This window comes from Chiloscyllium plagiosum, unplaced genomic scaffold (genome assembly GCF_037043375.1).
Source record: "Chiloscyllium plagiosum isolate Xiang-an unplaced genomic scaffold, Cpla_swu_hap1 HiC_scaffold_10, whole genome shotgun sequence".
Classification (NCBI taxonomy): domain Eukaryota; kingdom Metazoa; phylum Chordata; class Chondrichthyes; order Orectolobiformes; family Hemiscylliidae; genus Chiloscyllium; species Chiloscyllium plagiosum.
The window spans coordinates 61,753,158-61,778,420 of record NW_028270148.1 but is presented as its reverse complement, the minus strand read 5'-3'; the positions used below and the strand labels follow the sequence as shown (position 1 = coordinate 61,778,420).

The window sequence follows — 25,263 nt, the reverse complement described above, 5'->3', positions numbered from 1 at the left end:
ACCAAAGGCGTATAAAATTTGGTTAGGTATGACGATCCTGAACAAGCACGCAGACCAAATGAAAGCTGCCCCTCAAGACAATCAGAAAGGCTGCCAGAACCCATGGGTTCACCCTCTCTGTCAAGCGTCCATGAGTCCTCAGAATCGAAGATAGAAATGACAGATATAGCTACCTTGTCACCTTTGCTGCCAGAAGAGGGGAATGAAATTCTACTGAGGTGCTCCTGGTGCAAGAGGCAAGCTCTGATGCATTACATGCCAAACATAGCAGACGATAAGTTAGAAGGATTTGGCCTGATGCTAAAACACAGCAGGGGGCTCTCCAAGTAAAAGGGCCAGTCTATGTTATCGGTCTCTGAGGGGGAGGGACGTATAGTGTAATAAGGTCAGCCTGATTAAGAGTTCCCTGATCGGGGCTGTTAATCTGGTCCAATCAGGGAGTCCTAGCTGACAGATATAAACAGGATTGTCAGAGATATTGCCGCTCTGATAGCTGACTCTGAAGAGAAATACTAAAGACCAGGACTGTTCATGTGTAAAGAAAGGGTGACTTGGTGATAGAATACTGGTATCTGTGGAGTTATTTCAGTCAACTTTGTGTGACATCAATCATCAACAGGCCTCAATCAAAACAATGCTGGGTCTGAATTGCATCATTGGCTTATAATTTGTCATGCATCTACTTCAAACTGCTCTCCGATGGTAGGAATCAAGTGCAGCTGAAATATGAGAGACAGAAGAGAACAAAGTGTTTCCTTATTAAAGCTGTGAATTCTCTAAAACTCGATCTTTGAACTGAATTGAAATTGTTTCATTCATATCTGTACCATATCCACTGCTGTCCATTCAATGACAAACATAGAAACACTTTATCATTAGGTAGTTGCAATAAAATGGCATGGACAAAAGCTCTGAAGGTTCTTCTGGTTTCTCACTTGATATTGTACATCATTGATTTATCACCTCCCTAGCAATCAGTAAAATGTTTCTGCTTTCTTGCTTTTTTTTATGTTATGCAATTAATACTGAAATACAAAAGAAAGCTATTTATATTTTCTATCTTCGGAGCTAAGCTTCTAAGCTTCGGAGGAAGGACGCCAATACTGTTTAATTATTTCATGGATAATAGGATAGATATTAAATAAAAGCTAATATGTCTGTATAGGACAATACCTGTAATAGTTATTTGTGTGATGTTGTAACATACATGCAATAGGAGATAATGGAAACTATATATGCAAAAAATGGATAAGGTAATAATTGTGGAATTGAAGATTTTATTGTTAAAAGTGTTATGATTTGTTACACAATTCAAAAATAAAATTTAAGAACTTATCTAAAGATTGGATTATTGTTTTTAAACAGTTGAAAGTTTTCAATATTCAAGGGTTATAGTCCAGCAAGTCAGATGTCTACCATCATCACAAAGGGTAATTTTACAAGGCCATGGTGGGTGGTGGCATAGATCTGATCCAGGTATCTTTCTATCCAATTTGTGGATAGGTAGATATCCACAAATATTTACCTATAGGAGATACAGGTAGCAGGGGTACTAGGACTGTGCTAGGATGGTGGGACTCAGAAATTATGGAAAGACACATAGCATTTCTCAGGAGAGGAGACAACCTAACTTTGGCAACCTAATTTTTTGCACTCCTACTACAAGAAGATCTCCTGAAATCTCATTCAATTACATGTATATGTTTTCTCAAAACATATTCTTGGTTGCATTTGGCTTTTTAAGTGGTTTCAAAGAAATTCCTAAACAATAAGAAATGCTTATTACCTAAGACAGTGACTTACAAAAAGGAATATAATATAGGAGCACAGGTAGGTCAATAGACTACTGTAGAAACAACAAGAATCTTACCTTGGGAGTGCAATCGAGGGAACCAATGAACTTGCATTAAATTGTTTTCCTCTTGGATACCATCCAAATTACAGCAACATGTCTTATTTTAGACTAGGCAGTCTGGAAGTGGGTCCGGTGGTCTTTGTCTCATGGGTTTGCTGACTTCACACATGATTCTGCCCATATTCCTGGGTTGGACTCAGTTATAGCTGCAAGTTGTTAACCCCTTGACAGTAGGAGTACACCAATGAGGGTAAATCCTGTCATGCTACAGTGAACTGCTTCATTTCAAGTGACTGCTAGCATTTGTGATGGTATAGACCTTTGTGTACCTCACTGTCTTAGGTAATAAGCATTTCTTATAGTTTAGGAATTTCTTTGAAACTACTTAAAAAGCCAAATGCAACGAAGAATATGTTTTGAGAAAATATATACATAAAACCGAATGAGATTTCAGGAGATCTTCTTGGGGTATGAGTGCACAAAAGGAGGTTCCCAAAATTAGGGTGTCTCCTTCTCTCCCAAGAAATGTTACTCATCCTTCCATAATTTCTGAGTCCCACCATCCTAGCACAATCCTAATACTAATGTAACAATCCTGTTGCTGTTGGGGAGGTGATGGTCTAGTGGTTTTATTGCTGCACTGTTAACCCAGAAACCCAAATAATGTCTGGGGATCTGAGTTCGAATCCTGCCATGGCAGGTGGTGAACTTTGAAGTCAATAAAAAAAATCTGGAATTAAGAGTCCTAATAATGACAATGAATCCATTATTAATTGTTGGAAAAACCCATCTGTATCACTACTGTCTTTTAGGGAAGGAAACTTACCTAGTCTGGCTTACATGTGACTCCAGCCCCACAGCAATGTGGTTAACTCTTAACTGCCTTCTGCACAATTAGGAACAGACAATAAATGCTAACCTAGCCAGCAACGCCCTCCTCTTGTGAATGAATAAAACAAAATCAGAAAAATTAGCTGATTTCCCTCACCTGCGTCTCTGCCACGACATAATGTAGTCAGGTGTTGGAGGATGAATGACAGTATAATACCTAATGGGGAAGAAAATTTTGCGACTTCAATTTAGGGCTATTTGATAGCAGACCTCCTTCATTGCCAGGCTTGCATCTCCCCTTCCCAATCCATTGTACAACCAAAACATGAGAAACATAAATAGAAATGTGGGGGTGGCAAATATAGCAAATAAATCAAAACAGTGATTCAGCTTCTCAGTGTTTAATAATCCTAAGTAGTGAGGCATACAGTTTAATAACAATCAACAGCTACTAATCAACAGCTCTGTTACCAGGGTAATGTTTTGCAGTAAGGTAAATATAGCTTAACATTTGTTCATTTGCAGCTATATGAATCATACATTCATAAGCAATTGTTATCCACACTAAGGAAAGATTTTTTTTCAAATATTAAGTTCCTTAAATTAACAATAGGCAAAGAATAGCAGGAATTGATAACAGTGGAAGGAGTTCAGATTATATCTTAACTGTAACAGCAAAGCTTTATTGTTTTATAGCTATTGTCTGATCAGGTCACTTGTTAGACAGTCTCATGGGAGTCTGACAAGGTCAAAAGAGAAATTGAGAATTAAAGACATCATGACTCAACATTTTACCAAACGACAGACAGGCTTTAGAAGCTGTACAAATGCTACCTGACTTATGAATATTTCCAGTGCTTTCTGTTTATATTCCAGTTCTCTCTTATCTGCAGTATTTCGCTTTTGTCCTACCAATACAAATATGGCATCAGAGTGATCTATTATATGATACTGCAGGAATGAACAAGGGAAAAACAGTAACTCAAAAAATTGTCTGTAATACAATGTCAGGCTCAGTGAAAGTGACCATAACAGCTATCGTCAATTGTTGTAAAAATGCATCTGATTCACTAATGTCCTATAGGAAACCTGACCATAAATTTTTGACAACATTCTGTGCTCAACAGCATTATATTGTGCTTATTTGTGATGGGCTGCATTCTAAAACATTCATTCACTCATCACTTGACAGCTAAAAAAGGTTTATTGAAATCAGTGACCCTGAAATGAAATCATAATGCTCAAACCACATAAACTGCAAACATTTATATGCCTTTAATATGGTCAAAGCTGTTCCACTGAAATAACTTAAGAGTCATAGAGTCATAGAAATGTACAGCTCAGAAACAGACCCTTCAGTCCAACTTGTCCATGCTGACCAGATATCCCAACCTAATCTAGTCCCATTTGCCAGCACTTGGTCCACATCCTTCTAAACCCTTCCTAATCATATACCCACTCAGGTGCGTTTTAAATGTTGTAGTTGTATCAGCCTGCATCACTTCCTCTGGCAGCTCATTCCATAAACGCACCACCCTCTGCATGAAAAAGTTGCCTCTTAGGTCCCTTTTCAATCTTTCCCCTTTCACCCAAAGCCTATGCCCTCTAGTTCTGGACTCCTCCACCACAGGGAAAAGACCTTGTCTATTTACCCTAGCCATGCCCCTCATGATTTTATAAACCTCTATAAGGTCACCTCTCAGCCTTTGATGCTCCAGGGAAAACAGCCCAGTCTATTCGGCATCTCTCTATAGCTCAAATCCTCCAACCCTGGCAACATCATTGTAATTTTTTTCTGAACTCTTTCAAGTTTCACAACATCCTTCCTATAGGAGGGAGATCAGAATTGCACACAATATTCCAAAAGTGGCATAATCAATGTCCTGTACAGCTGCAACATGACCTCTCAACACCTATACTCAATGCTTGGAATCATCTGACAAGAAATGAAGCTAGAAAGAAAAGCACCAATGCAATCCTACAGCCTGTAAATGACAAAGAAGAAACACCTTAGATAAACAGCACACAGTTTCAGGCATTTTCTCAAGTCCCGTGATCATTAGAGTGTTGTTGATATTAGTTACATTTGTTATCAGAATTAGCACTAACTAGCACAATGTCCTATAGAAATTGTTATTAGGTTATATAGTGGCATAGTCCTCTCTTCTTTGTGGGCCATTTCCCCGCCCTGACCTGTTCCTCTTCTCCTGATCGCCCTTTAGCTCCCCTGTAGGTCCCCTCCACCCAATCCCACTCCATTCTCACCTTTCCCCCTCTACTCTCTTCCCCAACTTCTCCCCTTCCCCAAACTCCTCCTCCCTCATCTCTCTCTAACTGAACCTCACTTGTTACCTCTGCCTACCTGTCCCACCATCACCTTCTACTCTCTCTTCGACATTTCCCTCTTTACTCATCCCCATCCCATATTCCTACCCACCTCTCTCACCTCCTACTTACCTCTATTCCTTTTCTCTTCTCCCCTCCTCCCAACTATATTCTAGCCCTTTCCTATTTAACCCCTTTGGTCCATCCCTTCTCCAAGCTCCTCCACTCCCCCTCTCCTCCAATCTTTCTCCTCCAATCTTCTTCCAACCAATCTGTTTGTCCTCAGCACTCCTCTCCTTCCCACCTTCTCTTGTCTCCTCAGCCTCACCCCCTCTTTTCACACTCCCTTTTTTACCCCGCTCTCCTGCCCCTCTCAAAGCTCCTCCTCACCCGATTTTCTTAATTTCCCTTCCAGCACTTGTGTGTGCACATGTGCCTACATGCGTGTGGGCGTGTCTGTGTGTAGGGGGATATGGGAGTGGGGACAGTTTATGTACTCCTGTGACAGGGACGGGGTAGGTGAATACACTGAGATGAGAGTGTGTAGAGGAGGGTCTGTGCAGTGAAGAAGAGGGAAGAATTGGGGGGGGGAAGAATTGTGTAGTCACGAGATGAAAGTGGAATGATAGGGGAGGGGATGGGGTGGTATGTAGCAGAGGGAGTGTCTAGTCCTGACAGAAGTGGGCTAAAGAAGATGGTGTTTAGGGTGTGATTAGAAACACGCAGAGTTGGGGGAGGTATTCAGGTGTAATCCCTGAGACACACAAGGAAAGGATACATTCTTGAGATGGCAGGGAGGGGATATCATCTCAATACAGAGTTGGCAACCATATTCCTGAGATGGTGGGGTATGTAGTCCCTTGATGGGGTAGGAAATGGGAGTATAGTTCTGAGATTCACAGGTGTGCTAGGCACGGGTCAGCACATTCAATCTCAGTTTAACATTTTGAGATAGGCATTTCCATAATTAGTGGTTTAAACTGAAATGTAAGTGAAAAATAACTTGTAACTTTGAAATTACAATTATTTATGTCTGCAATACCAAAATGCAAATCAAAACTGTAATAACCTAATAAATAATTTTGATTGTACACATTTTGTTCCTCCAACTGCCTGATATATGGTTAACCTCCTATAACAAGACAACCACATGCACTTATCAGGAAATGTCTGCTTATAGTTTCTGGTCATTGGCAAACTCCAACACACACATAAGTACTTCCATTGCCCTTGAAGATCTCCATAGGAGCTGTAATTCCAGGAATAGCTGTGTGTGAACTTGGTTAACATAGATATCCATAACTGCAAGCATTCATGACTCCATGGATAACGGAGGAGTCCATATTCACATATGCAAGGCTTGGACACCATTCAGACTACTGTACAGTCCTTATAGAGATGAAGTTCCACCTTCACATTGAGTGAGCATAACCTTCATTGTGTTTTGTGGCACTATGACCGTGCTACATGAGATAGACTTTAAACTGATCTAGCAACTCAAGACTGGACATCCATGAGGCGCTGTGGGCCATCAACAGCAGCAGAATTGCACTCCAGCACAATCTGCAACCTCAGAGTCTGGCATATCTCCCATTCAACCATTATCATCGAGCCAAAGTATCAACCCTGGTTCAGTTCAGAATGCAGGAGTGCATGCCTGGAGCACCACCAGGCATAACTGAAAATGAGGGGTCAACCTGGTGAAGCTACCAAACAGGACTACTTGCATGCTAAACAGCATAAACAGCTAAAGACAGAGCGGCACAGTGACCGGGGGCATGGTGATTGGGGGATGGGGGGGGGAAGCACCGTGGCTCAGTGGTTAGCACTGCAACCTCACAGTGCCAGGGACCCGGGTTCAATTCCAGCCTCAGGCAACTGTCTATGTGGAGTTTGCACGTTCTCCCTGTGTCTGCTTGGGTTTCTTCCAGGTGCTCCGGTTTCCTCAGGTGAATTGGCCATGCTAAATTGCCCATAGTGTTAGGTGCATTAGTCAGAGGGAAATGGGTCTGGGTGGGTTACTCTTCGGAGGGTAGGTATGAACTTGTTGGGCCAAATGGCCTATTTCCACACTGTAGGGAATCTAATCTAAGTGATCCCACAATTAATAGATTAGGTCTAAGCTCTGCAATCCTGCCACATCCAGTTTTGATTCAGCAACTCATTGGAGGAGGTTCCACAAGTATTCCCATCCTCAATGATAGAAGAGCCCAACATATAAATGCAAAAGATAAGGCTGAAGCATTCCCAGCAATCTTCAGGCAAACATAGAAGAATCCTCACCAAAGCCAGTTCTTCCAGCATTGCAAACATGATTTCTTTAAATTACCTTCATTGTCTAGTTACTTTGCTCACAGGCCAAATATCAGCTTCCAAAACAGATCCCCTTCTCACAACTCAAGGATGGCACCCAATCTCAAGATCACAGAGAAAATATTTTTAAGAACACTCTGAATATCTCTTTGAAATCATGTGCATGAAGAATTTATTCCAAACAAGGCCATGTTGTGGGCCCTTAACAATAAGCCACAACACAGTCAGACGTAGACTACATAACCTCCACTCTCAAGAAGCAATAAAACAGAAAGAGATCGAACAGAACACTGGCTTGAGAATCCTATTCCTCTTTGACCACAGACTTATGACTCTAGGGTTGTGTGGCTCAGGAATCTGAGGACACATAAATCAGGAAGCCACGCAGATATCATCCTTGTTTTGAGAGACTCATGCCGTGCAGTTCTGACAATACTCAGGTACTCACCCTTCAGAGAAAAGCAACCTACTTAATCCATTATTGACACACATTAGCAGCAGTGTGTACCATCTACAAGATGGACCACTACAATGCACCAAAGCTCCTTAGACTGCATCTTCCAAACCTGTGACCTGTACTACCTGGAAGGACAAGAACAGCAGATACATGGGATCACCACCATGTGCCTACATCCCACCAAGACATACATCTTCCTAACTTTGAACTATGTCATTGTTTTCTTACAGTCGCTGGGTTAACCTGTTCCTTCCAGTTGGAACCCTGTGACCATTCACTTTGTCCTGTGGAGCAGCATATGACTATGGTAAAAGCAGCTTCTGTTGCTGCGCCTGCTGCTATTAATGTTTCAGCTATTAGTGTGGCTGCTGCAATGATTGCTCTCATGATGCAGTGAAATCTGACAGCAAGGAAGCAATAAAGTGTCAAGTCCAAGTGAATGAAATGGCTTCCAGTAAGTTGGAACACATCTGTGAAGCACTGAAATTAAGCACTCAGAAAAACTGCTGTGAGCACAATCTTTTCATAAACCGCAGCAATGCAGTCCCCATTTAAAAGCTTGGATGTTTCATTATTAAACAATGACACCGTGCTGTGATTTTGCTTTGTTGATCTTGGTGAGTTCTGCAGTGCTCAGAAAACTGTGCACTGACTGTTAAAGGCAGAACTCTGTATTAACCACAGAATTGGCTATTTGAGGTCAATCCATTCAGAGATGTTATGAGGTAACTCTGGAGCAGATGGGATTTGAATACAGGCCATCTAAGTCACTTTCAGTGTATTATCTGAATATGTCTGTCTTCTACATTTAGATAGCAGTGTATTCTCATTGATTTATAATACTTGTATGTCAAATCATTCTGAAACTTAAAGCAATAATGCTGCTTCTTATGGTTTTTATTTCCAAAAACCAAAAAGACTTGTGATCATTTACAAGTGAATCAAGTTCAGCTTTGATCATGTTTCAATTCTTAGATATTACAATGTGATACTTTGCAGTGCGTGATCTTGAATTATATTGGAATTCAGGATCAAGATCATCATTGGGTTCAGTGAGCTTTTTAAGACATTCTGAGACACTTTATTGACATTGTTCAGATTCACTTACAGATTTGCAACTTGGGGCAATGTTCTGGAAAGTTGCTAGGCTTCCTACAGCCATTTTCTGGGCTGTGAATTGGAATTCCTGGTCTAAACTTATATTGCAATGAAGAATTCATGTAGTGAAAACATGCTGAAGTAAGAAATCCACTGCAACTTTAGTGGTTTTCACTTGATTGGGAATCGTCTCTGCATTTCCTTTAAATGTCTACAATGACCAGGACATGCTTATATTCCCCTTTACAGAGTGGTATGGGGCAGACATTGTATATTTGAAGATCAGTTTATGGTTATGCTACTGGCCTAGCACACCTTAACTTTTCTGTGTTGACACATTTATCTGGATTATTCTGGGTACAGGTGACACAATTCTTGACATAACGTTTTATGTCTTTTCTCATTTCTAGCCACCAAGAAATTGCTTAATTTTGTTAGATGTGGTTTCTGTCCTTTGATGACCCTGGATATTGTGGCATTGATAAATAATTAGATTTCAGTCCTGGGCCAGTACCACATACCTTCCATCTTTGAGAAATGTCTGTCCTTACTACTTAACCCGCTCTATGGGATAGATATTGTTTCCTCCTGCATTTGCTTTAACTCATGTTGCTGTTCTGAGACTGTACCAGATCATCAACCTTGATTTGGTTCACAGTGATGGTGTCATGTTTCTTCTTTGTGGGCACCCTTCTCAGTCAATTTGTCAGTTTTTATGTTCCTAACTGGGGAAGTTCAATGCTAGGCTCTAACATTAGTGATGTCATATTCATGATCTTGGGCAGTTTGGAGAAAAATTTGAGCATGGATGTATAGAGCAGTGGTTTCCTGCCTGCCAAGATGAATCCTCTAGCTTCCCACAGTGGCAGGAAGTGTCAGTTAAACTGTTGCAGACGTACATGCTGGGCGGGGAAAATGCTTCAGGGTGGCTGATCACATTGGCTACAGCTACTACTTGGCCTCCTGAGTGCACATTTAATTGGAGAGCTTCAGTGCAACTCTATCAGGGGTTTGCCCCAGTGGTTCTCCATATATACAGTATATACGACATCTTGTCTTTCAGTGTCCATCCTCCACTGTAGAGGATCCATCTACTGATGTAATCTAGAGGGATCTCTCTAACTGCTTCCCATGTGTCTTGGATCTTGTTCCGTTTTGTTGTGGCACAAATAGTCCCTTAGGGAAATTTGTTATCACTACCTGAAACCCATGGGATTCTCCTCTGTAGCTCAAATTCCTGGCTAGGAAGGTGGGCACTGTGGTATGTTTGTCTGCAATGTTGGGACCCTGCAACATTAAGGTCCAGCACTCAATGTGATTTGGGATGACCGTACCATCTTTAATCCTGCCATCCAGCAAAAATTGATTGGGAGCAGGATTTGTCAGAATGGTTGGGGGATTCAGGCCGACAATATTGGCAAAAGGTTGCTTTGTTCAGAACATGGCTAACAATTGCTTCTCACATGTACAGAAGCCTTGCTCTACTGGTGAAAGTGTTTGAGAGGTATAGGCTACTGATCTGAGTTTATTGTGTCATCCTTAGAGAAGTACAAATGCCAGTATGGCATCTGTTGCTGCAACTTTCAAGGTGAGAGCAAGTTCTGGGTCGGGTACCTACAGTGTGGGATCTTGCACTATGGCCTGTGTGCTGTTCAGTCCATTCCCATGGTGAATTGCTTTTGAGGAGGTCAGAGAGTGGAGCAGTTTTAGTGGTGAAACCATCAATGTGGTTCTGACAGTATCCCACGAGATCCAGAAAGGAACACAGCAAGCACACTTCCCTGGGAGGGGCAAATGAATTATGTCCGCGATGCACTATATCATGTTTCCCTTTGAGTTATCACAATTCCCAAGCATGAGACCTGGAACCTTCTTAGTGTTAATTCTCTTCATGAGAACTCAAGGTTAACAGTTCCTGTAAGTGTCAAATGTTCAGTCCTTGTCTCTATCTGAAGGAGGAGATTGTACCAAACAGTCTGGTCAGGAAAACCTCTCTAGCCCTTAGTCAGCCTCCAATAAAATATTGATGGAGAATTGTGAAAACCCTGGGTCAAGCAGGTCCACGTGTAATGCTGATCCTGAAATGTGAAGGTGAATTCATATTGGCAGTGTCGGTATAGGGGAATAGACCAAAACCCCTTACAGATCTCCAGTATGGTGAAATACTTTTCCCACTGGGCCTGCATCATCATGTTTTCAGGGCTAATCGCCCATGTTAGTGCATGATTGAGGTATTTTTATTCAGTTCCTGTATTTGATGGTGAACCACAACAGCCATCCAGATTCTTAACCAGCCACATTGGTGAGCATAGGATACTTCATACTAACAAGCTCTGAATGCTCACTTTCCCCTCTGCCTGCTTGGGGAAACTGTATGGTCATCCTCAGTCATCCTCAGTCATCCTCAGTCTTATCGCCCCAGGGTACACATTCTCTGTGTGTATGAGTCTCTTATAATCTCTGCTGGGGCTGCATTAACCTCAGGCATTTGCCAAATGCAATTGGCTGGGTCAAAAATTAAGTTCTGAATCTAAAATCGCCTCAGCATCCGTATGGAGATTAACCAACACTGCTGGATGATGGTAGACTATGTCTCCCAGTTTAACTTCTGTGGTTCTATCTTCGCACTCTCCTAAAACCGTCTTGCGAATCCACTAAGAAGAAATGTTCTTACTGGTGCACATGTCTTATCAAAATGTCGGGATAAGTTAAGTCTCGCTCTTGACTCCCCTTGTCTCACGAGAATACAACAGACTGGCCTTCCACCTTGCCATCAAGCAGGGGCTGTTCCACACTGTCCCATCTGGCACTGAACAGATGCAGCTCCACCATGCTTTGGGGAGAGTATTCAGCTGGGGGTATAGAGTTAGACAGTAGGACTTCTTTCTCTACGTTTGTCTGTGTGATCTCCCCGACCAAATTAACTGGCTGCTTGTGTATCCAGTCCTTCCTGCAGCATTGACTGGGGTCTTGAGCCTGGCTCTTATGGTGGCGCTGACTGCCTGGGTACCCTGCAGGCCTGGTGAAGTTGCCTCTGCACCCACAATTGTAGCATAACCCTTGCAGTGACTGCTGCTGCCTCAGTCTCCCTGCTGCTGAAACCTATTTCTCACTTCGTGATGAGCATATAGATGTAGGTAGCTCCAATAATAACGCCCCTTGTTTTGGTCACCCCCTATGTTCCTTTACGTGGGACTGGGGTTTGGGGCTTTTACTCGGTGAATTTCCCCCTTGCCTTATTTGACAGGGCTCTGATTCAAGGATCTCTTTCTCCCGAGCCTGGACCATCCTCCTGGTCATCCATTGTTCTGTGTGTGGTCTACGGGATCAAAATTTTCGCAGGCTTTCCTTGATGCCTCAGTGGCCAGTTTGTCCTGTTTTATGGTGTCAGTGCCGTCTGATCTAGATTACTGAAGATTCCTGTGAACAGTGTCCATTGACACCTGGCAAATGAATTTGGGTCCTCTCTCTCTCTCTGGCTGCCTACATTTATTTCATCCTTCCAAACAGTCTTCCCTATTGTATCCTACAGTGACTAGGATCGCTGCTTTCATGGCCTGCAGGTCCCTCCCTCCCACATTCTGAGGATTGGTTAAGGCAGAATGGAATGCGGGACTCAGGCACATTAACATTAATTTTACCTCCTCGACATTGTCAAGCCCATGGAGAACCCTTTGTTGGTGGGTGCTTTTAAACAACATATAGAGGCCACATGTGGGCTCAAATACAGGGATGTTTTTGCTATTTCTGACAACTGCATCACCGTAAACAATGGTTGTATAAATAATTGGACTATTGTCATTCCTAAGGGAGAAGTAATCGAGTCACATTATACAAAAGATAAATCGGCTTAACAAACATTCCCATATCAATTCCTTCTAGAATTGTTGAGCTGAATATGGTCTCAGGTCCAAAATTGGATATTATAAATTGACTCACAGCCAGAGAAATCAAGTCTGACAAAAGATTTGCTTAACTAAATTCAGCAGTAGTCAGCAACTATCATTTTCAGAGAACAATGGAGAGCAAGATCAAAGATTCAGGGGTAACCAGTTACAATCGGCCTAGGGTTGTGTATTGGAGAAGTATCAATCAGACTTTCTGGCATCTTGACTTGCAGCAAATGCTTAAGAACGTGCATTTTACACCTCCCTGGTCTGGCAACAGCCAAGGGTATCAGCGCGATCCCATGGGATGCTTTGAACCCAGCTCATAACCCATGCACCAAAGACCACAGAACACTCAGGAATATTCAGTAAATTTTAGTCAATAGCAAAAGAACATCTAACAATAAACATTTTGTTTTGGGTTTTGCAATGTGCAGGCTGATTGAGTACCAACAACATTCATTGGGGAAAGACTTTCCAGCAACCAAGAAGACTCTGGAGAAGATCTGCCCTGACCTGGAGACCCACCTTCATGGAAGAGACCCAGCGCTATGTTGGAGAGGAAGGCAATTTCAATGGCCAAGCTCAAACACATGGATCATTGCAAGTAATATCCTTTCTCAGACAGATAAAGACAGATAGAGAACAAATATTGTGGGAATTTGGAAAATGCTCACACGGTGTTTTTAATAAGGTATATTTTATTCATAAAACTGAGTTGAACCACAAGTTGAATTCTGTGTCCCTTTGTCCTCCTTATCATCAAGAGTGCTTGGTAAAATGTTTATAACACATAAACATGTTGACATGTCCAAAGCAGAGACAACACTGGCATCCCTGGGTGGGTTTTGATTAGAATTGTTTATACGACCTCTGAATTGTATTGAGTGTTGTATTGTCACTTGTATTTAACAAATAAATACAGTGAAAAGTGTAGTATGCCGCCTTGCACTGGTGCCATTTTGAGTTACAGAAGATGTTAAAATATAACTAGAATACAACTAAAAACAGAGTTCTCCCTCCTTTCTTGTGGTCTGGTCGAAAAAGGAGGTGAAAGGCTTTCACAACAGGCTCCAGGCACACCAACGCCCCTGTACAAAGAACAAAAAAAAATTTACAGCCCAGGAACAGCCCTCCAAGCCTGAGCCGATCCAAACCTACTGTCTAAACCTATCGCTCAATTAGATTAGATTAGATTCCCTACAGTGTGGAAACAGGCCCTTCGGCCCAACAAGTCCACACCGACCCTCCGAAGAGCAACCCACCCAGACCCATTCCCCTACATTTACCCCTGACTAATGCACCTAACAATATGAGCAATTTAGCATGGCCAATTCACCTAACCTGCACATCTTTGGACTGTGGGAGGAAACCGGAGCGCCCGGAGGAAACCCACGCAGACACAGGGAGAATGTGCAAACTCCACACAGACAGTCACCCGAGGCTGGACTCGAACCTGGGACCTGGGTGCTGTGAGGCAGCAGTGCTAACCACTGAGCCACCGTGCCGCCATCCTAAGCAGCTGTATCCCTCTGCTCCCCACCTACTCATGCATCTGTCCAGATGCATTTTAAATGAATCTACCATGCCTGCCTCTTCTACCTCTGTTGGCAGTGTTTCAGGCACCTACCACCCTCTGTGTGAAGTACTTGCCGCGTGTATCCCTTTAAACTTCTCACCTCTTACCTTGAACGCGTGACCTCTCGTTATTGAATCCTTCTCACCCTGGGAAAAAGCTTATCTCTATCTACCCTGTCTACACTCTTCATGATTTTGTCGACCTCAATCAGGTCCCCCCACCAATCTCCTTTTTTCTATTGAAAACAATCCTGAACTACTCAACCTCACTTCATAACTCGCACCTTCCATACCAGGCAATATCCTCGTAAACCTTCTCTGCACCCTGTCCAAAATGTCCACATCCTTTTGGTAATGTGGTGACCAGAACTGCACATAGTATTCTAAATGCGGCTGAACCAAAGTCTTGTACAATTTTAACACGACCGGTATCACAGTCCGCTCCAGGGCTACCAAGCATTCTGGGAATACCAGACCAGGCCCACAATACCACTGCTGACGCAACTACTAAAGTTGAACCCATCAATCTTATACTCTTGGACATCCAACCTAAACCTGAGTTAAGAGGCAGCTGCCCCACATGATAGCCAGGATTCAAGTGGGTGATAAAGGGTGAAAGTTTCTAACCAGTGAGTCAGCCAGAAACCAACTGCTTGTAAAGTGAGGAGGACAAACAATCAGAGTTCAGAGCTTGGATGGTCTAGGAATTTTTGGGTGCAATCAGGCAGGCAAACTGAATATAGGGTTGGAGGACCCACGAAGATACAAAGAAGCAAGGGTAGGATAGAGAACTCATGAGGTAAGAAACATGAAAAGGGTTGGGACTTAGAGTTGCAGAGAAGTGAAAAAGCAGCTAATATAGAATCAGGGACCCATCAGAGAGAGAGAGTGAGGAAGCAGTAAATTAGAAGGAAACAATAGGAGAAATGGCAGAGGAGGTATTAAGAAAATTACGAAATAAGAAGTGGCCCAGATGGGTCAAGCATTGCAATGAGCAAAAATCTCGTCTGGCACTTGTGGGACAGAAAAGTTGGGAAACGGCATCAAAAAGCTGAAAGGAAATATGCTTTAAAACTCAGCAAGGTTGCATGGTGCAGCGGTGAGATAAAAAATGGGAGAAAGTGAACCATGTAAGGAACTGCAGGAAGTGAATCAGGAACTGGAGAAAGTAAGAGTCAAAGCAGTAGAGCATGAGAGGAGGAACTAGGCGACAGTTTCAGATCCAGTGTGATAGACCATACAGGAGGAACAGCACGCTGTCAATGGTCAGAATGTAGTCCAAACAGCTGTGGATGAGCTGACCAAGAAATGAAAGAACCAACAGGTCTTTCTCAGAGTTCTGCACCACACAGGTAAAGAAAACAAAGCCCTCACTGCAGACTATTCGAAATGCCAGCATGAGATTGAAAAATTAAAGTCCCACTTGCCATGCAGAAGGGACGGATATGTAGTTGTTGTCAGTATGTTCATTGAGCGGGAAAGTTGGTAATAGGTTCAGATGGAAATAGCAATTATAGGATAGATTAGGAGGAAATGAAAGAACAAGCCTGTATATGTGTGGGAGTGATGAAAATGGGGGAACTGTACCTTTCTGGAAGGAGTAGACCCTTTGGTAAGCCAAAGAATTTATCCTGCTACATCAGAGGCAATGCTGCACGGTAGGCCTAGCAGTGAAAGATGGCCCCTGAGGATCAGCAGCTTCAGCGAAGCAGTGGCAGAAGGGCATCACAGCAACATCGACAAGGTGAGTCCAGTGGCAAGAGATGTGACTCCAATGTTGGTGGGTTTGGTGCAGGCAGCAATGAGGCAATGCGGAGGAGAAATCGGCCCAGCAGCGTAAAATGGTGCATGAAAAGTTGCGACTTCAACATTGGTTAGGTCCAGTGTAGGTGGCAGTGAGGCAGTGGAGGAGAGATGGTGGTGCAGGTATCATTGACGATAAGCTGCATCAGGCTGACTGGCTCACTTTAAGCTGTATTTTCCTATTTTTTTTTCCTTATTCTTAAAACTATTCAAAATGGTGCTTGGTCATGACAACAGTGGAAAGTTTTTCACTTTATTTTCTTGTTTTTCACACTGTTAAATACAAGTGACAATAAAATCATCATTCATTACTCTGCCCCGATGAACATACTGACCACAACCCATCAGGAAAGCCAGAACAATAATCCAATTACTTATAAATTTCATTTACAATTGTGCAATTGCTGGAGATAGCAAAAAGAGGATGTCTGAATTTGAATCCACAACCAACCCCCAAACGTTTATCGGCAGCACCTATCAACAAAAGGTTATCCATGGGCTCAATGATGTCAAGGAGGCAAAATTGATGTTAATGTGTCTGAGTCCTGTGATCCATTCTGCCTTTCCCAATCCTCAAGATGTGGGAAGAGAGGACATGTAGGCCATGAAAACGGCAAACCTAGCTACTGCAGAATACAATAGGGGAGACCTCTGTGAAGGGATGAAATAAGTGTAGGCAGCAAAAGGGAGAGCGCACCCAACTGCACTTGTCAGGTGCCTATATACATAGTTCGTAGGAGTCTTCAGTAACCTAGATCAGACTGCACTGGCACTGCAAAACAAGGTTGTGATGTCCATCACAGGTAGGGCAAGAAGGCAGGTCTTGGATCCAGCCCAGCAGGAATAGAGATCAAACTTTGTCCTCACTTCATGGCATTCTTGCCTGTTAATGATTAATTAATAGGTTTAATGCAATGACAAACCATTAGTCTTGAAGGATTATGTTGCTAAGAGATCTGTTCTTTCTGAATACTTAAATAATCTAAGATGGACTTGTGCCAACCTTGTCTCAGAAGCTCTACATTCATGCCCAGTTCAGGACTTGATAACCAAGGAAGATGCATTCATAACATGGCCAAACATGTTGATTTTTAACTTATAAATCCTTCCAACACATAGTGATGGCAGAGATTCTTGGCCAGCCATATGATGGAAAGAACATTTGGGCCTCAACCATCATTATTCATAGTTCAAAATGACAACATTTATGTGAAAGTGTATGTTGCCACAATAACTTGGACTTCTTGGAGGAATGGACAGTTGTCTGTATAGCTGGAGTAATCAGATTAATGGTATTAGGACAAAGTTTTATCTCCATTTCTGCAGTGGTGGATTCAAGACCTGCCTCCTTGCTCTACCTGTGATGGACTTCACTACCATGTGGTTTGGTAAGACAACTGAAGAAAGAGAAAAGAATAGCGAATTTTAAGGAGTTACATATTTAGGATGCTATATAAGGTTAGTTAATAAATCACATGATTATCTAGCGCCTGTGCAATGCCAGGTACATAGCCAGCATGTCTCAGTGATTGGCTGATCAAATCAAACAGTATGTTCTTTTGGTTGTTGGTACACTTTTGCCTACACTTGCAAAACCCAAATAAAAATATTTACTATTAGATGTTCTTCTGCTATTGACTAGCACTTACTGAACAATACCTGCCAGCTATACTAACAATCAATTTAAGATAATCAATCAATTTCAAAATGTGGCTCATTTATGCTTGCTCAAGCAAATATGATGTGCAATGTACATAGCAGAGGCATGTTCTTTGCAAAGAAAAAGAGTATATTTAAGTCTTTCACCTGTTTTTAAATTATCTGGGAGCTTGGGAAGTGTGTAGTTCCTCATGTCCTAGGTGTTTTCATGAAGAGGCCAATCACAGTCAACTTGCAAACCAATCAGCACCATTTTCTCTTGCTATATGATTTTTTTGGAGTTTGGCATTCTTGTATTTGTCCTGATGAAAATAAAGTAAAAACCTTTGGCAACATGTCTTCCTTTCCAACAATATATAAATGTTTATTTCTTAAAAGTAACATTGCAAATGTTATAAACTACAGAAAAAGCATTACAGGAAACATTGTGTGTGATCATGAATGCTCCTGTTTTGATTTATTACTTCATAAAATGCTGGAGAATGAGTTTGACCCTTTTGGAAGCATAACATTGATTTTATTCAGTTTTTAATTATGGCTAAAAAGTGACTTGAACGTTGGAAATACAACAAGGTAAATTAAACATATTTCTGCACTTGCCTATATTTGTATATTCATGGAATCAAATAATTCTTTGTTGACGCTGTACACAAGAAATTATTAACAAAGATCTAGTAAATAGCCTTTTTGTTTTCTTGTTTGTAAAGATTTCGTCCTCATTTACATCAGTACCAGGCAGTAAAGGCTCTGAATGCAGCAGCAAAGTATGGCAAAATCTGCCTCCTGTGAGGCATACAGACTGAACAGTTTTAAATCTCTGCTCACCTTCTATTTTATTAAAGTGCAGAATGGACAACAATGACTATCACTCTAGGTAGTTGAAAAAAATGTGGAAAGGAGGGTTAAGGATTCATACTATTTCAATACTGGAAATCCATTGATTTTGTGACAGCCAATTAAACACTGTTGTATGCTGGACGCTGCATTAGATCCAGTTCAGAAAGATAAAATTAAATAGATATCTCGGTGTATTCCCCCTTTCTCTAATTAGATTTACTAGTTAAAGTTGAACTTGTGTTTTCAGGAAAATTATCATCACAAATGATCTGTAATTCAGTGTTAATTAAGCATTATCACTAGTATACTTGTTTAATTTGGATTTTCACACTGCATTTATGATTATAGCACCCTAACTGTGTCATGAAAATTCTAACGGACATTATAATGAACACAGAATTAAAATTTATCTGATTAAATTTCCACTGATCCAAGATGATGGTCTGTTGATCCTAACATGTACATGCAATGAAACAACAGTCAAGACTTCCCATATGATATTGCAATAGACAGCCACTTGTCTCGAAATGTAAATCTGATACGTGTATGCAGCACACACATGTCCGCACATGTGTGGTGATACTCAGTCAAGATTGAACAGCAGATTATGTTTATTAATGTATCTCAGGAGACAGCATTTCTGAGTCAATACATTAAATACCTATAACAACGAGTTCAGTTTTTAGAAACACAGTGGACTAGATTTTTGTGGGGTTGGGCCAAATTCAGAAACCTTTGAAATGGAAGATAGGAGATAGATCCAGAAGTCACATCCCTATGTTTTGACAGGGGCGGGGAGGGATATGAATTACATAGACTAGATGCTTCAACTTATAGGGCCATTCGAAATTAGTGCTGAGTTCAAATAGACCACAATCTTAAGGATCAGGGTTATGTATTTATAGTGTAGAACCAAATGATTGATAAGACTTATTTAAATGTTACGATGTGAAGGTTTTAAATAAAAAATTCCCACTCTTTAAATATGAAAGAATCAGGCTAAAGCTGTCAGTTAAAGTTAAGAAAACTCAATTTTTTGCACTGTTTTAATTGACCAGCAGCCATTACAATTTGTTCCTGCAGTTTCAATGGAGTTCTTAATTGACATTTCACAAGGACTATTATTTCAACTGAGGTCATTATGAATAGTTGTTTGCGTTTCAAAGACCAAAAACATATACAGCATAGAATTCTGTGTTCAGTTTTTGATTGGCAGTTCAAAAATACTATTAAAGGATTAGCTATCTTTGATTTAAATACTGAACGTAACTGAAGTTTCTTTTTATAGCAGGTTGATAGAACTTTATTAAGTTGTTATGAGTAATGTTGTTCATCCTGATACTAGAGGTCTGCCCAAAGTGGATAATGGATGAATAGCTAAACATGGAGTATGGAAAGGGCACGAAGGGAATTTGAGTTAGCCTGGAGGTAGCATGATTGTATGAGGTGGCATGGAAGGGGCATGGGGCTATGAGATAGCATGGAGGGAGCATACGGCAATGATAGAATTTGTGATTGGGTGACGGGCATGAGGTACCATTGCAATAACATTAAGGCCTAACTGCTTCTAAAGCAACTAGGACAAAATCCAGAGAACTAAAGTGTCCTACCAATCTGCTTTGCCACACTTTTTTCTGGGTTGGCTAGTCCTGCCTCCGCCTCCCCAGATGTAAATTTGATGTAAAAGAGGCCCTTTGTACCAAGGAAAATTTCTCAGCTCAAGCTATTGGCTGCCAGAAATGAAAATCCAACCCCACCTTTAAGTTTAGGATTCAAATGAATTGCTGACATATTGTAGACCGATACACTATAAGACAGAGGAGAAGATGGCACAAGTTGGAAAGGCATACGGGAGTATCATATCTGTTGTGGTTGTAGGTATGTTCGCCGAACTGGGAAGATGATTTGCAGACATTTTGTCCCTTATCTAGGTGACATCTTCAATGCTTTGAAGCCTCCTGTAAGTGCTGCTGTACTTCTGGAATTTAATTGGTTCCGTTTCTGCTACTTCCAGTTGTTCATTGTAGTTATTGTTCATATTGGGTCTAGGTCAATGTGCTTGTTGTTGGGGACTGTGGCTGAATGTCATGCTTCAAGAAATTCACTGGCTGTCCCCTGTTTAGCTTGTCCTATGATTGTTATCCCAATCGAATTTGTGGTCCTTGTCATCTGTGTGTATAGTTATTAGGGACAGCTGGTCGTGGCGTTAGTGGCTAGTTGGTGTTTGTGGATGCGGATTGCTAGTTGTCTCCCTGTTTGCTCAATATAGTGTTTAGTGCAGTCTTTGCATGGAATCCTGTAAATTACGTTTATCTTGTACATGATGGATACAGGGTCTTTTTTCCTGGTGAGTTGCTGTCTGAGCATGGCAGTTGGTTTATTGGCTGTCATGAATCCTTGTGGTTGGTTACATACAAAAACGATTCGGACCTAACAACCAGACTGTTCCACCCATGAAACACTATATAGAGCAAACAGGCAGACAACTTGCAATCTGCATCCACGAACACCAACTAGCCACTAAACGCCATAACAAGCTGTCCCTAGTAGCTATATACACAGATGTCAAGGACTACAAATTCAACTGGGACACACAATGATCATAGGACAAGCAAAATATAGGACAGCGAGAGAATTTCTCAAAGCATGGCACTCAACCACGGACTCCATCAACAAGCACATTCACCTAGACCCAATATACCAACCACTACAACGAACAATTGGAATCGCAACTGAAAGAAGCAGAAACGGAACCAAATAAATTTCAGAAGACGCAGTACAGCAGCATTTCACAGGAGACTCCAAAGCACTAAAGGTGTCACCGAGACAGGGGATGAAATGTCGGCAAGCCAACTTCCCAGCTCAACGAACATGCCCATAACCACAACAACCGGCACTCAAGCTACAAATCTTTACACAAATCTTTATCATATCTGTGTCAAGAAAGTTTCAAACAGCCTATAATCTCCTGTGAATCATACAATCATACAGAAGAGAAGAGGCTCTTTGGCCCATCAAGTCTGTACCCCAAAAATACACTATTACCTACACTTGTTCCATTATCCCATGCCTTGAATGTTTTGAGACTTGAAATTTTCATCCAACTACTTTTTAAAGGTTATTAGGTTACCCGCCTCAACTATCCTACCAGGTCGCGGATTCTAGATGCCCACCAGCCTCCTGATCAAAACATTTTCCTCAAATTCCCTCTAAAGCTTGTGCCATTCACTTTCAAAGTGAAAGTGCCACCTTGTTCTTGACTCTTTGACTAAAGGGAAAAGCTGCTTTCTATTGACAATGTTCACGTCTCTCATAATCTGATACACATCAATCAGATCACCCCTCAACTTCCCTTGCTTGGAAGAAAACAACCCTTATCCAGAGCTTTTCCAGCTCTTTTCATAACTGAAATGCTCCATCCCAGGCAACATCCTGGTGAATCTCCTCTGCATTCCTTCCAATGCAAACACATCTTTCCTACAGTGTAGTGACCAGAACTGCACACAGTACTCCAGCTGAGACCTAACTAAAGTTCAGGGTTAAATTCCATCTACCACTAATTGGTGTATATATCTTCCTGTAACTAAAGACTTCCCTCCTTGTTGTCAACCACCTGGTCAATTTTTGTGTCAACCACAATTTATTAACCCCACCCACATTCTCATCCATATCATTTATGAATATCACAAACAATAAGGGATTCAGCATTGATCCCTGTGAAATTACAATGGACACTAGCCTCCAGTTACACAAACGACCACCACCGTCTCCTGCCACCTTAGCTAATTTTGGATCCAGGTTACCCATGAGCTTTTTTTTCTTTATCAGTTTCCATTTGGGACTTTATTGAAGGCCTTTCTGAAATCTATATAAATTATCTCAAATGCCCTACCCACATCTATTCATTTAGTCACTGTCGGAGTATCTCAGACTATGAATTTGATGGGAGAAAAAACAACAGTCTGGGCAAGAGATGCGTTTGTTTTCACTTTCAAGAAAACACAGGGACAGGGACTAAAAGTAAAATTTCAACCTTAGTCCATGTGTACTAGTGAGCTTGAAGCACTACTATGCTGTGAAAGTCACAGTCGATGAACACGGTGGCTCAGTGGTTAGCACGGCTGCCTCACAGCGCCAGAGACCAGGGTTCAATTCCCGCCTTAGGCAACTTTCTGTATGAAGTTTGCACATTCTCCCTGTGTCTGCGTTGGTTTCCTCTGGGTGCTCCAATTTCCTCCCACAGTACAAAGATGTGCAGGTTAGGTGAATTGGCCAAGCTAAATTGCCCATAGTGTTAGGGGTAAATGTAGGGGAATGTGTCTGGGTGGGTTGCTCTTCGGAGGGTTGGTTGGATATGTTGGGCAGAAGGGCCTGCTTCCACACTGTAGGGAATCTAATCTAATCGAACTATTTACTAGCCATCTTTGCATTACAGGTAAAGGACTCTCTTGTTCTGGATGCTGGAAGCCAGTCAGCAAACCACTTCAAAAAGAAACAGGAGAAAAGAAATACTCCCTCTAAGTGCTGGGAAACCAGTTAGCAAGCCAATCAAAAGGGACCAGAACTAAAAGATTTCACCTAATCTGAAAAGCAAAAGATTTTGAAATCAATTGATCAGCTGTCAATGCTTCATTATCTACCCTTCATGAATGAATCAGAGACTGATCAGTATATGTTTAACTTCCATCTTTTTTGGATTAATGCATAGGTTAGAAATGAGAAATATGTGTATTACATTATTATGTCATGTTGCATTTAGTAACTAATTATCTAACTCCATTATTAACTCAAAAAACCATTGTCAAATTGACTCATTTTAAAACATAAATTCATTTGGTCTAGGAAGAAATTTTGTGACCTACCAAAGAAGCAGCTGAATAAAGAAGGGGAGTCAGTTCATCCTCCTTACTTGGAAGCTTGACAAATTGGAGTTTCCCACTTAGAACTGGAATAATTTGGGGAACTCTGCCCAGAGCCAGGTTGTAACACAGCATAATGGAGGGATTATGTAAAGAATTCAGGCTGGAAAAATCATAGCGAAATATGTTTATGTCAACTTATTTGAAGACCAGGCATTAGCTTTCAACTTTATAATCCAAAATGTTTTAAATGATAAACATACAAATTTATGTTTGAATATTACATTACATAATTGCAGAAAAATGTTAAGCTGTATATATTTATTGGCTTATATTGAAAACTGAAGCAGCACAAATCTGACTTTTCTAATTCATTTCAAGAAGCTTGTAGTTTGCTTTGTGTTGAGAATGAACACATGGTTGAACAGACATTTTCTAAAATTGCTTATTCATCTTTTCTTGGCAATGTCTGAGTGACTCTGCGGTATATAGTTCTGCAGCTTTCACTTCCTCAGCAGCATTGCAGTCAGAGGCAAATAATGAATTGCAGGGTACCAGAGTATCTGCATTTATGACTGACAAATACTGAGATGCACAGCCAGAGAAAGATCAATAGCATCAAAAAAATGGATTGCCAGACTAAAGGAACATTCATTTATATAAGATTTCAATGTTACATTTAAAATAATGTGCACAAACACAAAGTCATTCTGACTCCACAGTAATGCCATGTAACCCCTTCAATGCTGGAAGGAATTTATTTGCACATGGATTTAAAGGGAGATGTTGGCAATTCATTAGTTATCTCCAGATGCTTTATTAATGTGAATCAGCACCTGTGTATAAGGAGCAAAACTGAGATCTAGGGGATACAGTCTCAGAATAAGGGTGTGTTATTTATTGGAGAGATGAGGAGGAATTTCTCCAGTAAGATGATGCTGAATCTTTAGAATTCTGTACCCCAGGGTGTTGTGGAAATGAGAGTGCAATAAATTTTGTAGATATTGAAGACATTGAGGGATATGGGAAGATATTGAAATGGTGTTAAGATAGAAGATTAGCTATGATTTGGTTGAAAGGTACAGCAAGATCAAAGAGCTAAATAATCTATTTCTGCTCCTAATTCTGATGTTCCTATGCCAACATTAATTGCTTATACTTGTTAGTTTATTTTTTAATTTATTCATTCATAGGATGAGGCCATCACTGGCTAGGCCAACATTTATTGGCCATCCCTAATTGCCCAGAGGCAGTTCAGTGTCAATTACATTGCTGTGGGTTTGGAGTCACATGTAGTTGAGACCAGATAAGGATAGCAGTTTCCTTCCCTAAAGGACAGTAGTGAACCAGATGAGTTTTTCCAAAAATCAACAGTGGATTCATGGTCATCATTAGTCTCTTAATTCCAGATTTTTATTGAATTAAAATCCCTCCATGGTGAGATTCGAACCGGGTCCCCAGAGCATTACCAGGGTGTCTGGAGTGATAGTCTGGGACATCACCTCCCCATTTAAAAACCCCTGTGGTCTAAGATGAGATTTGTGCCACAGTCTGGCATCATGCCCATCACGATATTGAGATCATTTCACTCCATCTTTTATGTTTTTCAATGTGGCATTGCAAAATTCTTGCCAGAGGCAATATGCAAACTGACTGAGATTACTGCTTATTGAAAGTTTTGTTAATGCCATAACCTACCTCATTAACATTTAAACTCCTATGTTACTAAACTTAACAAATAAGCTAGATGTTGAGAAAACC

General features: G+C 41.2%; 1 protein-coding gene across 1 annotated transcript in view; it reads right to left on the bottom strand.

The window, feature by feature from the left end:
• Positions 1–25,263, bottom strand: part of LOC148148967 (uncharacterized) — a 166,692-nt gene that overhangs the window by 115,743 nt on the left and 25,686 nt on the right. The window contains exons 2-4 of the mRNA XM_087991390.1: positions 23,506–23,665; positions 17,954–18,108; positions 2,844–2,903 (exon numbers count right to left, since the gene is read on the bottom strand). The gene's annotated coding sequence lies outside the window, so the exon portion shown is untranslated. The remainder of the gene's footprint in view (positions 1–2,843; positions 2,904–17,953; positions 18,109–23,505; positions 23,666–25,263) is intronic.